Source organism: Neovison vison, chromosome 1, assembly GCF_020171115.1.
Source record: "Neovison vison isolate M4711 chromosome 1, ASM_NN_V1, whole genome shotgun sequence".
NCBI lineage: Eukaryota > Metazoa > Chordata > Mammalia > Carnivora > Mustelidae > Neogale > Neogale vison.
The window spans coordinates 230665281-230681457 of record NC_058091.1 but is presented as its reverse complement, the minus strand read 5'-3'; the positions used below and the strand labels follow the sequence as shown (position 1 = coordinate 230681457).

Genomic DNA, 16177 nt, shown 5'->3' with positions numbered 1-16177 from the left:
CCCAAAGTCAGCCAATAAACCAACTCCAATTACTTTAAAAAATCAATGACAATAATTAAGCCTCTCAAACTTTTCCTATGCCCAATTATTCTTTCTTTATAGAAAACGGTAGGTCTCTTATAGTTTGAATTATTGCATTATAAAAATTTGAATTTGTCACACATAGCCAAAAAAAGATTGTTAAGTTCCTATCATATATAAGAATCCAGATAAAAAGACTACCCAAAGGAGCTTACAATTTAGTTGAAGAGGAAATAACCAAATAACATCCTTTTATAAAGGACATAAAAGTGCATTTTTGCTGTAGTTAGAATTTCATTTCTGTTTTAGCAGACCTTGATCATCTTTGGGCTATAGCCAGATAAAATATGGTATGCCTTCTCTTACCTATAGTGCCTGTGTGTGTGTGTGTGTGTGTGTGTGTTCTAGGATAGGACTGATTTTTCATAGGGACCATTTGAAAGACAGATTGAAAAAGGGCCAAAGAAATAAGCTGAGATTGGTACTTATCTCACTGTTCATTCATTTAGTAACCATAATGGGTCTTATAAAGGAGGCAAAGAACATCAACTAAGTGTCTAGTACGTAAGAGATATTTACTAACTTCACTAAATTGAATTAAATATATATTAGAAATGAACCTTGCCTTCAGAGAGTTTATAATCTGTAAGAGAGGCTGTATTTAGTCAAATAGTTGTGATGCAAAGGATAAAGTGGATTCCATGAAAGAGATACAGATAGAGAGCTTGGTGGGCACTGAGAAAGCAAAGGTTTCTTCCAGTTGATGCATTAGGCAACACTTTTGGGACAAAACCATTCTTCCATGGGTTGGATACTGACACATGGTGATGAAAGGAGGGACTCTGTAAGTAGAGAATGAGCATGTGCCAAGGCTCAGAGGTAAAACAATGTGGGATTTGAGTGGGGAAGCTCACTTTGGGTATTAAGAGAATTGGTTGTGATGAGCACCAGGTGTTGTATGCAAGTGTTGAACCACTACATTGAACACCTGAAGTAATACAATACTATATGTTAACTAACCAGAATTTGAATAAAAACTTTTTAAAAACAGAGAAAATTGGTAGAAAAGGAGCTTGAAAAGGTATAATATGTTCAAATATTGATAGCCCCTAATACCATACAGAGTTTGAACCCAGAGTTGAAGACAAAGAACATTACTGAAGATGGTTTTCCATCTTTGATAATAGCCTGCTATTCCTAACAGAGAAAAAGTTAGTGTTGTATGTTTAGTTTCTTTAAGCATCCCTCTAAGAAATCTCAGTATGTTTGGTTATATTGGGTTTGTTTTTTTTGTTTTTGAAAAATCACGTCTTAGAATCCTATAGTTTCTCTGTTTGTTTAGAATCACCTTTGGCCAACAGGATTCCCAGCTTCAGAATGCTCTGCTTACAAGGGATCTATAACTTACTCTTTTAAGAAAATTGTTGCTAATATTTTGACTGTAAAAGATATGGGTGTCAGTCATCATTTCTAGCCTCTCAGTACATGAGAAACTTTGCTTCTAGTGTGAGTCTTTATACTAGGTTCTCTGATTAGACATGGTTCTTTGGTGATGAAAGTGAATTGCCTTTTGCCCATGGCTGGTCACTGTGGACCTCTGTCTGCAGTACTATTGGAGAGCCTCTGATGCTCTTTAGTCACTGTGCCACTCTGATTTATTCTCCTGTTATTAAAGCTGACTTTCCTTAAGCCTATAGTAATGGTATGTTGATTACCTAAATGTTACTGAATTGTGGCAGCTGTTACATCAATATTGAATAACTACTGTTTACTGAGCACTCATCATGTCCTAAGTTGCTGATGGAGAATAATCACCCAACCAGAGAGAGACAAAACTATAATGGTTATCCACATTTACCAAAGAGAAAAGCAAGGCTCAGACTGATGAAACTCGCCCATAGTCATAGTCATACAGAAGGAAGCAGCAATGGGCCATAGTATCCTTTTTTTTTTTTTTAAGATTTTTATTAATTTATTTGACAGAGAGAGAGAGATCACAAGTAAGCAGAGAGGCAGGCAGAGAGAGAGGGAGAAGCAGACTCCCCGATGAGCAGAGAGCCCGATGCGGGGCTGGATCCCAGGACCCTGAGATCGTGACCTGAGCCAAAGGCAGAGGCTCAACCCACTGAGCCACCCAGGCACCCTAGGGCCATGGAATTCTGATGGGAGAATCTGGGCCGGTTGCCTCCCTGTGGACAGAGAGTTCTTCTAAATGTTTTCTCTAATCTTCCCACCCCCAACTCAATTCCACAGAGAAGTAGATTGTGCAACTCGAACACTGACCTGGGCCTTGGGTCCCACTTTGTATCTGATAGCCAATTACCTTCTACTTCTCAGGAACATCTTCCTACACCATTGTTTGCAACATTTCAAAACCAGAAAGGAACAGAGTTTCTGTGACGCCTCTTCCTGGGACCTAAGACTACAATTCAAGGTTGGAGTTTAACTGATTGTCACTGACAACTCACTCTTTTGTTTATAATCTACTAGCTTTGGGGGACTTTTAAATCTTAAGATGTATTTTAACCCTTTTTCCAGAGCATTTCATTTTTTCAGATCTGTAAAATAGATTTGTTTTTTGTCCTTGATTATCTAAACTTGTACAACTAGAAATGTTTTCTCAGACCCAATCCTTATCCCTCCTAGGATTTCATTGCTTTAGTGGTTATTTTTGAAATCATCTAATCTTTCCATGTATCTCTAGAATTTAGGGAATCAATACCCAGTAATGACTATAACTATTCTAGTGGAGATTCTAGCAACTGTGTCCAAAAGAGGATCTCTGTCTTCATAGCTAAATTCCTCAGATATGTCCATCACTTGTTAAATTGGATGTTTCTTGAGGCCTTTCTTATTATCATCATCCCTAGATATCACTGTCATTCTTACCTTTCTTCTTTTGCCAAAGTAAGATGATATTCCTCTGGATTTATTTATTGAACTAATTAAATATATCTATGCACAAGGAATGGAAAGCACACTGAATTAGACATCTAGGACACAACAACAATAAGAAAGAAAATATCAGAGGTATTTCCCCTAAAAGAAGATCAGATGAAAAAGTTGTCTTTTACCAGTTCTGAAGGGTTGGTTATTAAGCTTCCACTGTATAGCATAAAGTCTCTGCTTGATACCTAAAACATTTGGAGTAATCATAATGGGGCTTCACTTGTTTTCATGAGATTATGGTCCCAAGAGAACAGGAAGAACTCTCACTCAAAAAAACTCCATGGCCACATTCTGCCTTCCTTTAATCCATCCCATCTGTCTCTTACTCAAGTCATGCCTTCCTTTCATCATTCAACAAAAACTGCATGTGTGTTATGATCCAGAAACTGTATGCTAGTCTCTGGTATTACTCTAACAATGCAAGCTGGCCATCCATCCACTGGGTAGAACCTCATAGGATCTTAGGAATCTGAAACCTCTTTTAAAAGGATTAAGTAGAAAAAAGGATTGAGGATAAAAGACCACAAAATAAGTTTTTGATTAATAAAGAGATTTTTAAAAAGTGTTTATGGTTGTTTTCCATTCATTATGGAATTTAAAATGCCTTAATATTTGCCTAGCATTTTTACAGGCTTCAAAAGACTTTCATTAAGCACTCTGTAGTTAAAGATCTACTTATAGGGTTTGGGTAGTTTGAGAAGGTCTTCCTCACTATGAACTCCTTGAGTGAAGACAGTTTTATTAATATTTATAGCTATAGAATCTGGCCCAGGGCTAGGTATGGAATTGGCAAATAGTAAGTGATTTTTGAATGAATATCTTCACATTACATGTATTAAATTATTTCTCCTACTGGTTTGTAATTGGAGACTGTTTCTACTGTTTCCTTTTCATGTTCCCAGTACTGTTCTCATTAGACAAGGCACTTGGCTGGATCTCACCCAGGAAAAAAGTCGGGCTGGGTTTAGAGCATGAACTGGGTAATGCCATGTTATCGAGCCACATCATTACTCCTTGAAGCCATAACCAAGGACATTTCCTGTCATCATTTATAAAATGAAAAGCTTGGTGAAGACACGAAGTTGCTAGGTGGGCAAATCAGAGAACTAAGTTTCATGTTGGAGGTGATAGTTTTATAATGACAATGATGAAGGTTTTAGAAATACTAAGACATATTTAAACAGAAATACTAAGATGGTGTCTGAAGCAAGTCCTTCATCAACATGCCTTCTTCAACTCCACCCTTTCATAGAGGACTTCAGAATTATTTTCTCTTATATATGCCAAATTAATGGCTGCTGGTTAAAAACACTAATCCATCTAATGAGCATAAAGTAAAATACAACAGGTATAACTGTCTAGCATTTTGGTTTCTGGAAGAAAGCAAGATAACAAGGCTGTAAATTACCCATATTAGAAGTAAAAAACAGATATGAATTTCAAGAATGTTAAGGTCTTAGTTATGACTTTGTGGTAAGATAATTTCTTGCTATTTCCATCTTTCCCCATCAGAGATCTTAAATGCACTGATTTTCAAAGGCCCTATCTTTGAGTACAAAACCTGAATAGGAGATAACCCAAGACTCAGAGGTTGAATTGCAGAGGCACCTGGGTAGCTCCGCTGGTGGAATGTCTGACTTTTGAATTTGGCTCATGTCATGATCTCAGGTCCTGAGACCGAGTCCTACATCAGGCTCCCTGCTGATTGTGGAGCCTGCCTGAAATTCTCTTTCTCCCTCTCCCTCTGCCTCTTCACCCATGCTAATGTATGCACACATTCTCTCTCTCACTCTAAAAAAAAATTTAAAAATGTGTCTTGTCATTAGGATGAATATTGGCAAAAAAAAAAAAAAAAGTTGAGATAATTTTAAATACCTGGAACGTAGATATTTTCCTATTGATCTTAGAAAAGTTACCTAAACTCTCTAAACCTAAGTCTTCTAAATTTGATAGAAATACTTTTATTTTTAAATTGGCCTATTTATCTTTTATTATATGGATGTTATAGGAATAGAGTTAATACAGTTAAAATACTTATAAAAATTAAGAGGCCTATTCAAATGTATACTACTTTATTTAAATGGTTTATTTTTTCTTTTTTGGTCCAAACTCCGCTCTAAGTAGAAAAAGTGGCCAATAAGAAAAGACTGAAAAAGTCAGTTCTGGGAAAGTCAGCTCTGAATCTAAGAGAAGTCTGAGTCAGTCATCAGTCAGGCAGTAAGTCTAAAACAAGTTAACCACACAACCTCAGCTTCCTATTCCCTTTTCTGTTTGACTTTGATGAGCATCTATGTGGATGGGATAAACTTATGTGTCTTCTTTGGTAATAATATTGTGAAAACATGTTCTTTTACTCCATTAACATGAGAAGTAGAAGGAGGAAGTGAAGATGAGATGGAAGAGTGAACTGCATCAGTAAATGTGAGCTGAGCTACTCAGAGTCTTGGTAGAGCCCAATAATTCCTGAAGCCATCAGTGTTTCTTTTACACATACATGCACCCACACCCACCCACCCACACACATTTTATGTACAATGTGTATATATATGTTTAACTCCCATTATGTACCAGATACCTCTCAAAAGAATGAGATTATGCTCTTGGATGAGAAATACATACTTCCTGCTTTGAGAATGCTTACATTCTAGTGTAAGAAATAAAATAATGAAGTCAGAAAAAAATTAAAACAAGTTCAAATAATTGTATTTGCTTTAGCACAACCTTAAAATAATTAGACAGTAATAGGAAGGTGAGAAGAGAGGATGGGATTGACAACTTTGGAGGCAATAGATAAGATCTCTCTGAGAAGCTGACATGTGAACTAAAATCTGAATATCCAGAGGTCCCAGCAAGGAGAAAGTATGGAAGAAGAATTAAAAGATTATCTGAAGTAACACAGTAAAAAAAAAAAAATCTGCAGAAAAAGAAGGTTGAAAAAGGAGACAGAAGCCAGATCATATGTACTTTTTTACTCTATTAGCTTGGGATTTATTCTAGAGGTAATAGGGAATTATTGAAGGGTTTTGAGAGACTCTTTGATTTGTGGGTCAATGTCTTCCATCAACTTTGGACAATTTTTAGCCATTATATATACAAGTGTTTCTTCTGCCTCATATTTGTCTTTCTTATCTTTCTGTGACACCTTTTGGTAGGGTTTTACATATGTAGAACATTCTATTCAGTGGTGGGGTTATTATTTTTTTCATTTTTTTTTTCTCTTTGTGGTTAGTTTGGATCATTCTATTGCCCTGTCTTCAAATTCACTGATACTTTCTTCATCTGTGTAGTCTTGTAGTTAAAAACATTGAAGGAATTCTCTTCTGATACTGTAGTTCATAATTCTATAATTTCTACTTGATCCTTTCACAGAGTTTTTGTTTCCACGCTGAAGTTTCTGATCTGGCATAAAATACTTTTCCAAAAAATGTTTGCGATATGAGTGAACTGGTTTTGCTTGCTCTGTCAGTAATAAAGGCATTTTTTAAATATAGGAAAAATCCATATTTAGAACATTCATTTTATCACAAGTTAGCTATCTTCCACTAAGATTCAGTAACTCCTGGTACAACCAGTGATCGCCATCCTCATTTGTATACTTTGCAAATTTAACCTTACTTTGGGGACAGCTAATGTTATAATGCACTTTCATGTTACTGGTATTTTTATACTTAGTTTCCTCTAAGAGTTCATAGGACTATACCCACAAGCATATGAACACTAAAGCACTTTGCTCAATACTGCAGAACTACAGAACTATAATAAATGTCTCCCTTTTGCAAATGCTTTGAATGAAGCCAGAATGTCTTTGGATTCATTTTTTTTTCTGCAGGAAAAAAGGTCATTCTGCTAACAAGATATAGAATATGTCCCTTGAAACAGATTGCACATGACTTCAAATTTTTCTGTCTAGAGAATAGCTTTGGCAAATCTCTTCATGTGCAAAGGTAAAAGAAAGATATGTTTTTCACCTGGAGAAGAAAACCCTGGCAGTTTGTCCTGAAAAGCACAGACATTAGAATTGTAGGAAACCTAGAATTTAAGTTATGATTAAAAAAAAGAAGAAGATGTGAAAGTGAAAAAAAGAAGTCTCCAGTAGTCCATTAAATGTTTCTGGCCCACAGAAAACAAAATAATAAGATGGAACTGTATAGTAAGAAAAATAGTAATGTACAATGTATAATTGTATATTATATATTGTGTATATATATACACAATATATAATTGTGTATTATATAATTGTATAATAATGGAACTGTATAGTAAGAAAAAAAGGAATGTACAATGTCCAGAAAGCACTGGACTATCACATAAGCTTGAAGAGACTGTTGTCTCTGGCAGGGGTTATGTATAAAGTTGAAATAGCTATGCTTTTATTAGAGCTTATTGTTATTATGGCCTAACACCATGCTCCCTGCTGTCCTGAGTGTTTCAAGGGTAGGCAAATATCCAAAAGGTTTCTTAAATTTCTTCTTTTTTAAAAGATTTTATTTAATTATTTGAGAGATGTATATATATACATACATATATATATATATATATATATATATATATATATAAATCTAAATATATATAAATCAAAAAGTGAAGCCAGAGACTCACGTCATTCTGACTCTGAACCTATTTGATGTCTGAAAGGAAAGAAAGCCAGTGACATCTCAGAGTTAGACGTTGTTTTGTCTGCCTTTGAGAAGACCATCCTGGAATATGAACAAAAAGTAGAATCTAAAATTTTTAAGGAAGCCATCAAAAAATTTCATTCTAATATGAAAGAAGAACTCATCAAAACGCTTAAAGAAGTCCAGATGTCAAAAACTCTGAAAAGGAAGAACACGAAGATTATTTCAGATATTGAAAAAGAAAAGGCAGCATTTGCTTGAACTCCAGGATGAACTGCTTTGGTTAGAACCACAGCTGAAACAACTACAAGTCAAATATGACGAACTTAAGGAGAGAAAATCTTCCCTGAGGAATGCAGCATGTTTAACCTAAGACAGCTTCATCAAGATTACTCAGATATTCGAGAAAAAGAACCTCATGTAAAAGAAACATATGATTCATCCAGCCTTCCAGCACTGTTAGTCAAAGCGAGAACCCTTTTGGGAGCTGAAAACCACCTACAAAATATCAACCATCAATTAGAGAAGCTCCTTGACCAGAAAGGTGACCAATCTACTGAAATGTGACTCTGTAAAGACTAGTCCCCTGCACTTGCCTGTTCCCTTCTGATACTATACTTTTGAAAGTAAAAATTCTTTGAGAAGTGAAAAAAAATAAAATCACATAAGCTTCACACATATATATCTTAAATAATTAAATAAAATCTTTTAAAAAGGAAGAAATTTAAGAAACCTTTTGGATCTATCTATCTATCTATCTATAGATAGATAGATATCAACCACAACCAGGGGATAGGGATAGAAGGAGAAGCAGACTCCCCACTGAGCAGGAGCCTGATACAGGACTCAATCCCAGGACCCTGGAATTATCACCTGAGCCAAAGACAGATGCTTAACTAACTGAACCACCCAGGTGCCCCAGAAGATTTCCCTAAAGAGGTAGATTCTGACTATATTACAAGTCTATAATAGTGTTCATACATTCAAGTGTGTCATACACACACGTGCACACAGACATATACACTCAAAGCAGCCTTTTAATCTCGCTCTTTCTTATTCATCTGTACTTTCTAGACATTATATATAGAGAGAGTCATCTGATTTTGGCCAGTGGGAGGGTTGCCCATTGATTAATTAGGTCAGTGCCTGGGCTGGGATATGCTGACCTTTTCTGTCTTTGCTAAGCCCAAGGCCTCTGTTTCTGAGTGCTTCCCTCTCTGCACACTGCAACAGCAGCATTCCTTTCAAAGTGCTTCACAGACTTTACTTCTCATTACCCCAAGGAGAGGGTGTTATTAGTCTCTTCATTTGCTGACTGAAGTGAACTGACCTGCTTAGGGTCCAGTGGGAATGAGTATCCAAACTGGAATTACAACTTTGGTGCCTTTAGACCAAGTCCCACGCACTGGCCACATAGGACAAGCCTGTTGTGGCTCTTTTCTTCTCCTGCCCTACCTCTGTAGAGGTAACTCACTAGGGATGCATTCTAATCAGTCTGTGAATTTTGGTTTTGCCATATGTATAGTATTTTTGATGTTGTGAAGTGTATATGTGCTATTTATGGTGCTAAAAAAGGCTTACTGTTGATTAAAGTTAAGGAACTGGTCTGTGTCCGGATCTACACATCTTAGGACTTGAAAAAGCCAGACAGATGGATAATGCTAGATGTTAGTGAATGGGATGCAGAGATTTAAAAAACGTCCTAGTGTAGAGCTGATGAGAGAGAGATACCATACTCCTCACATCTCACAGACCAGAACTTAAACTCATGGTTCCCTAACTGCAAGGGGGTCTTTGAATGTCATCTTTATTTCAGATAACCTCATGTTCTATAATAATAATTCCATAATAACAGGCACTTTTACTATAAAAGAAGGAATAAACCATACTAGAAGAGAGCTAGAAATTGCTGTCTTTCATATTAAATTTTTTTTTTCAAATTATTACTAATAAGAAACAAACAATCAAGGAGAGAAAGCATTAAATAAATCTGTCATCAAATATTTACCTTTTCTGCAGTCCTTAAAGTGAACATCTGAAATCTTTCACTGGTTATTTTTATTATATATTTTTATGTAACATATTTGTATTGGACCTTAGATACTGAGGGCTGATTGAATCATCAGCCCCATTTCATGGCATATTATCCCCATTAATCATGCACTGTTCCACTCTTGTTTCATTTTAAAATGCATTCTAGGTAGTCTTTGATAACTACCCCATCCCCATTCCCACATTAAGCTATACGCCGAATGGGTTTGATACCTATATTTGAAACTGTTTCCTTGTAAATTGTCTGATATTCTATATAGGTGTATATTTTCACTTTAGTTAAATTATATTGCTAAGAAAAACTTTGTTCTTTTCCTTATTTTTCATTCATCATTAATTATTTTAGCATTTGTTTGTGTGTCTAGTTTGTTGCTTCTAACTACATAAAGTAATTCCATAATTCACTACTCTTAGCTTATCGATTTCGCTTGTTATGGACTCCTAACTTGCTTCTCAACTCCAGACCACCCCAACAACTGCAATGATACACATGTATCTATACTCTTAAGGACCTGTGTGAGAATTTCTCAAGAGTGTTGTTACTGCAAAAAATAAGATACATACACATTAACTGACTAAGCACCGGCACACTGTTCTCCAGAATTTCTGAACTGGGCTATATTCCCACCAGGACACAAAAGTTTGTGTCACCATATACTTCCCCCAACACTTCATTCACATTATCACATTTCTAACTTATGATTTGATGGGAATAAAGTAGTATATCATGGCTGCTTTAATATGCATTTCCCTGACTACTATTCATTTTATCATGTCTTTACACATATGCTAGCCATTTGGACTTTTTATACCTTGTCCATTTTTCTATTGAAATTTTTTGTCTTTTTCTTACTGATTTGCAGGAATCTTTGCAAATGCTCCATATAAACCCATTGTCAATTAAATTTTGTTGATGATGATAATCCTTCCCTCAATCTGCCATCCATCTCTCACCACTGTAGTTGAAGGTTTTGGGTCTTTTTACAGCGCCCTTCATTCTTAGCCTCAAAAATATTCTTCTAAGGTTTACTTTACTAGCTGTATGGTTTGGCTTTCATATTTAGATCTTTGATGTGGCTGAAGTCTTCCTTTAGTATAAAGTATTGATCCTGTTTTATTTATTTATTTTTATTTTATTTATTTATTTTTTAATGTAGTGACCCAGATTTCCTAGCATCACCACTAAACAATCTTGTCTTTTCTATTGATTTGGATTAGCACCCTTTTCATAGGTCAGGTATCTGACATAGGGTCTGCGATCTCTCTCTCTGAGATCACCATTCCATTCCATGTGTCTATTTGTCTTAGAATCTTGAACTAATTCCACATTTTTAAGAGTGGGGGGGCGGGAGGTTGGGGTACCAGGTGGTGGGTATTATAGAGGGCACGGCTTGCATGGAGCACTGGGTGTGGTGAAAAAATAATGAATAATGTTTTTCTGAAAATAAATAAATTGGAAAAAAAACACAAAATAAAATTAAAAAAATATATACTTATATATTTACCTCTGTGGTAAAAAAAAAAAAAAGTATATAGAGTATATCTACACACACACACACACCCTACTATATATGTAGAGTGAAGCACTGTCCTAAAGGCTGATTTAACTGGGTGATGATTGTGTCTGATTTCATTTGAAGCCTAAGTTTATTTATAGCAATCTTGACTTACTATGATCCTTTTTCCATTTGTACTTTCTCTCTTTCTAGGTTTCACAAGGTTGTTCAACTTTTGAATTTTACCATTATGTTGTTTGGAAGAGGGAAGGAAAATCTCCAAACCCCCAGGTTTTAAAAGGCTGTTGAAAGAAGGAAGTCTCTGTATTTGGGGATTTCTGAGCCCCTGTGCAGTTACCTGATACAGGTAGAAAGAGTCTGGAATAAAGAGCAGGGACTGGAACCTAGTCACTGCTCTGCCTGTGACTGGTGTGACTCTGACTCAAACATAAATCCCTCTTGAATAGTCCCTAGCTGCCAGAGGAGGAGGCTGCCCTCCATGGTCTCAAGGTTACATCCAGGGTCAGCTCTCTGATTCTGCATGGCTTTTTACCTCTGGGGACATCAATCACTGGCTCTCTCCAGAGATGTTTTATGACTAATAGCTATTAGTCCCATAACTGAGAGAGGTCACTCTTAGAAGGTTAATTAGCCTCTTCCTCTGGCTCAGAATAATTACTCCACAATATTCACATCACTTTTTTATACCAGGAACTCCTTTCCATAGATATATCTTATGCACAAAAGAGAAAGAATAGCAAATGCATATCACAGCCAAGATGAAATAACTTCTATAAACTGTACATTCCAGCAAATATAAAAAACAGTCACAGAAGCAAAGAAATCAAACCATTCTAATTCAGCTGCCCTCGGGTCTTCAAACCTTCTTATGTTGCCTCTTTCTTCAATTACGAAATGAACCAACTCTGGCCCCCATTTTGCACTGACTGGCATCCAGTCACCTCCCAGTTATATCTGAGAATTCCTTTCCCACTGGGACATTTCTCCAGCTCCACACTGATTACTTGGGTCACCCCAGCCATTTCATTACCTGTCCTCACATTCAACTCTAGCCTTACTCAAGATGGCCTCAAGTGCAGTGATTAAAAACAGAGCCTTACTCACTTTGACATCCCAGAGCAAAATTCATGCTCAGCACACAGGAAATGATTCAGAATTGGATTTTAGGCCTAGAACCACCCTGAGAACCCACTGACCAAATATTTTCATATGGATTCCCTTACTGGCTGTTATAGACTGAATTGTGTCCCATCACCCAAATTCATATGTTGAAGCCCTAACCCCAAGTGTGACTATATTTGGAGATACGATGTATGAGGAAGAAGGTAATTAAATTTAAATGAAATCATATGGGTGGAGTCCTGATCTGATAGGATTAATGTCCTTAAAAGAAGGGACACCAGAAATTGCTCTGCATGGTCTGATCCCTGCTCTCCTCTGCAGCCTCATTTCCTACTTCTCTCTCCTCAATCCAGCACTGCAGCCACCCAGGCCTTATATAGTTCCTGGAGAAGCACTCTGCCCTCTCCCACCACAGGACATCCACACGTGCTGTTCATTCTGCCAGCAATGTCCTCTTTCCTCCTTACCACACCCATTACCTGTTCAACTACCTTCCTTTAGCTATCACCTCAGGTATCACTTCTGGAGGAAGCCTTCCTGGTCCTCAGTGTCTAGATCAGATTCTTTTGTTAATGCATGCACAGAACCATGTTCCTTTCCTTCCACAATTTTTAGCAACACACAGAAATAAGAAAGAGTGTGGTTTTCTCAGTGGCCTCACAGGTCTCGAGTTACATTCTAAACCAGACTTTGAAACTTGGATTCCTATGCTTCCCTCCCAGCCCAAGCAAACCAAAATAGTGAATGTTTTCCCATTCACACCCACCTATCGAATTTAGAACAGGATTTTTTAAAAACTACACTGCAAAAACAATAAGCTCAAATATTAAAGATCTGTTATCAGTCAGAATGTCAGGTACTCCCATGCAAATGGATTAAGTATAGTTCATGGTAAAGTTTGCGATGTTTCTCTTTTAAGAGGAAAAGTAGAGGTGTGCCTGGGTGGCTTAGTGGGTTAAAGCTTCTGCCTTCGTCTCAGGGTCCTGGGCCTGAGCTCTGAGTCGGGCTCTCTGCTCAGTGAGGAGGCTGCTTTCCCCTCTCTCTCTGCCTGCCTCTCTGCCCACTTGTGATGTCTGTCTGTCAAATAAATAAATAAAATCTTTAAAAAAAAAAAAAGAGGAAAAGTAAATTTGAGTAGGATATTTAACCTTATGAAAACATTTTAAGACAATTTCCCTTACAATAAAATTGCTCTGTGGCAGGATCATTCAACTCTTCCTATATATTCTAAGAAGGTATTGACAAAAATAATAGTACAGCCTTGGGTTTAAGTCTCCTCCTTCTATAGTAACAGGCTATCTACCTTAAGAAGTAGCCAATTTGGGTTTACATCTGCAGAAAAAAACATGAGAGGAATATTGCTATGACTGAGTCTGGGCTGACGCTCTTAGTCGTTTACCATAGAAGCATTCCCCCTTTGTCCACAGGGCTCAGGTACTGGGCCAAGGCAGTCAGGAAAAAGCAACCACTCACCCCGGTCAGAAAGACTGAGATTGAGGCAGCACCTGAAGGTGATTTCATTCCCCTACACTGTGATTAGCGTAGAGGGACTATGTGATCTACTTTGGGGCAATCAGGTATAAGAGGAAGTATACTGAGTTTTCTGGGGAATATTTCCTCCCCAATAAGAGAGAGATTAGGATGGATCACACTGATCAAATGCAGCTGCTGAGAAGGTAGCACTTGGAGCTGTGGCAGCCATATTGTGACCATACGGGAAGATACATCTGACCAGATGAGGAATAAGTAGTGGAAAAATGGAAAGGTCTGGCTCCTTGATGTCCTCATCAGCTTCAGAACAGATCCCACTTCTGGACTTCTTGCTGGGTGAAGAGAAAAATAAACCCCTCTATGTAAGCAACTTCTAGGCAGGCATTCTATTGCTTGCTTTCAAGAGAAAACAAACTAATAAAGAATCAACACCATTCTGTTTTGCTTTTACAGATCTCCAGCAAATACAGCATCTGTTCTAAACTGAACAAGGGCTAGTTATACCAGTGTGATTAGAGTCACTTACATTCAATTTACTAAGCACTTATGTGCCAGGCTCTGTGCTAGGCACTGGGAACCTGAACATGAAAAAGAAATAGTCTCTTATCTATATAATTCCTATGTAGTAAAATTTAAAGAAAAATCCTGAAACTTTCAGGGCATATTTTATTTCCTGGAGAAACAGGATTTCATTGTCTTAAATTGCTGGATATAGTGTGCTAGGGTTGGGAAGGATGCTTAAGAAATAACAAAAATCACATATAACAATATCCTATAAGGAAGCACTGCCTTAAGAATAGGTTGACTGGCAGGCACCTACATGGCAAGACTTTAGAAACTTTAAAACAGTTTCTTACCCCAGAAAAATCCCCTCTGATACCTAAATCCTATACCTTGAGACTTATTCCTTTGGCTTATGGATTTATCCCTTGCTAAATTCCAAGTACCCTTGAGAGCAATACATTATTTTTTTCCATCCCTTAAGAGAAAAATTAGAACCATCATGAAGGTTCTGAGGATCTGAAGGAGGTGGGTGGAAGTGGAAGGGACAAAATGGGGACCCACAGGAGTTCTGGGGGACACTGAGATGATTTGTATTTTGGCTCAGGGTCAGTAATCCCTAAAAGGGCATATGATCTGTGATTTTTCTGACTATTCCTTTTTTGGCTTGGCTTTTCTTGGGTTTATGCTGACTTGAGACTTCATCCCAAAGAGTGGAGATGTTTTCAGATAAAGACTGAATTGGCCACTCTAGTGTGGAAATCAAGTAGAGGATGGTCGGGAGAGAGAAGCCTATCCTGCTATTCATAGCTCTTTCAAATAAACCCCCAGGGAAACAAAGGGGAAAAGAGAAGCCCTTGGCATTCCAGCCCCTTAACTAGAAATGCATAATTATGCAAAAAATGTAAGCAAAAAGTTATCCAACTGAGAGAGAGGCCAGAGAGTGGTCTCACTGTGGCTTGAAGGTTCAGGTTAGGCATTTCCAAATGTCTCAATACTCCCCTTGCAGAGCACAACAGGACAGTCCGCTTACCTATACCTCCTCACCCTGACCTCTCTCCCCTTGTCTGCAACCCTAACGTCCTTGCATTTCTCTATGTTTTCCTACAGAATCTCTGCCCAGCATCCCTACTGTGGCTTCCTCCTAGATAGTCTGGTCTACAAAGAGGTTTAGCTCTGAAGGTCTCATTCTGACCTAATCATTACAGTCAAAATGAAGCATAGAATAGAAAAATTTTGACATGTGCAGATGAGAACAGTACTGACTTGTCTGTGCAAAAGTGCCATTTTCCCTTAATTATCTGAATAGGGCATTTTGTGGTTTCTGCTAGTCAAGATGCTCTGACTTCTGGTTATTCATTGCCTTCTCTAAGCATTCCTTGGGCTCCTACTATGAGCCAGGAAGCAAGAGAGGCATGGACAGCACAGTGGTAAGCCCTGCAGGCAATCTCTCCCTCTTGAGTAGCTTTCACTCTCTTGAGAGACCCCTGAAAAAGTGTAATAAGTGTTAGAAAGGAGGATTCTTGGAACGTACATAATGGAAACTATACAGAATGGGGATGTACGGTTCTCCCAAAGGAGGAGGAGGTGACATCATCAGGAGAAGAGGGAAAGAGCCATCAGGCAAATAGAAGAGCATCCAGTAGCTGTTTACTGTAACGAGGGGCTCAGATTATATGCAAGGACAGAGTTAGCTAAGAGAGCATCCAACGGGGGAAAATGAGCTGGGAAACAGGTTGGAGCCAAGGCAAGGGTTGGCTGGGCCAGAGCAAAGGGAGAAAGAGGATGGGGTGCTCATTCCAGGCAGAAGGGAGAGGCCTGAAGCAAGTCAGAGAGGGGAAGGAACAAGCACATTGCAGAAGTGGATAGCAAAGGGGCCTGACCAAGAGAACCCAAGGGCCAACTCTA

At 37.8% G+C, this 16177-nt stretch overlaps 1 protein-coding gene and 1 pseudogene across 7 annotated transcripts in view; one reads left to right on the top strand and one right to left on the bottom strand.

Annotated features, from left to right (window-relative positions):
- ANKRD55 (ankyrin repeat domain 55) overlaps window positions 1–16177 on the bottom strand; it is a 537753-nt gene that overhangs the window by 224808 nt on the left and 296768 nt on the right. The window lies entirely within an intron of this gene.
- LOC122889818 lies at window positions 7545–8169 on the top strand (annotated as a pseudogene).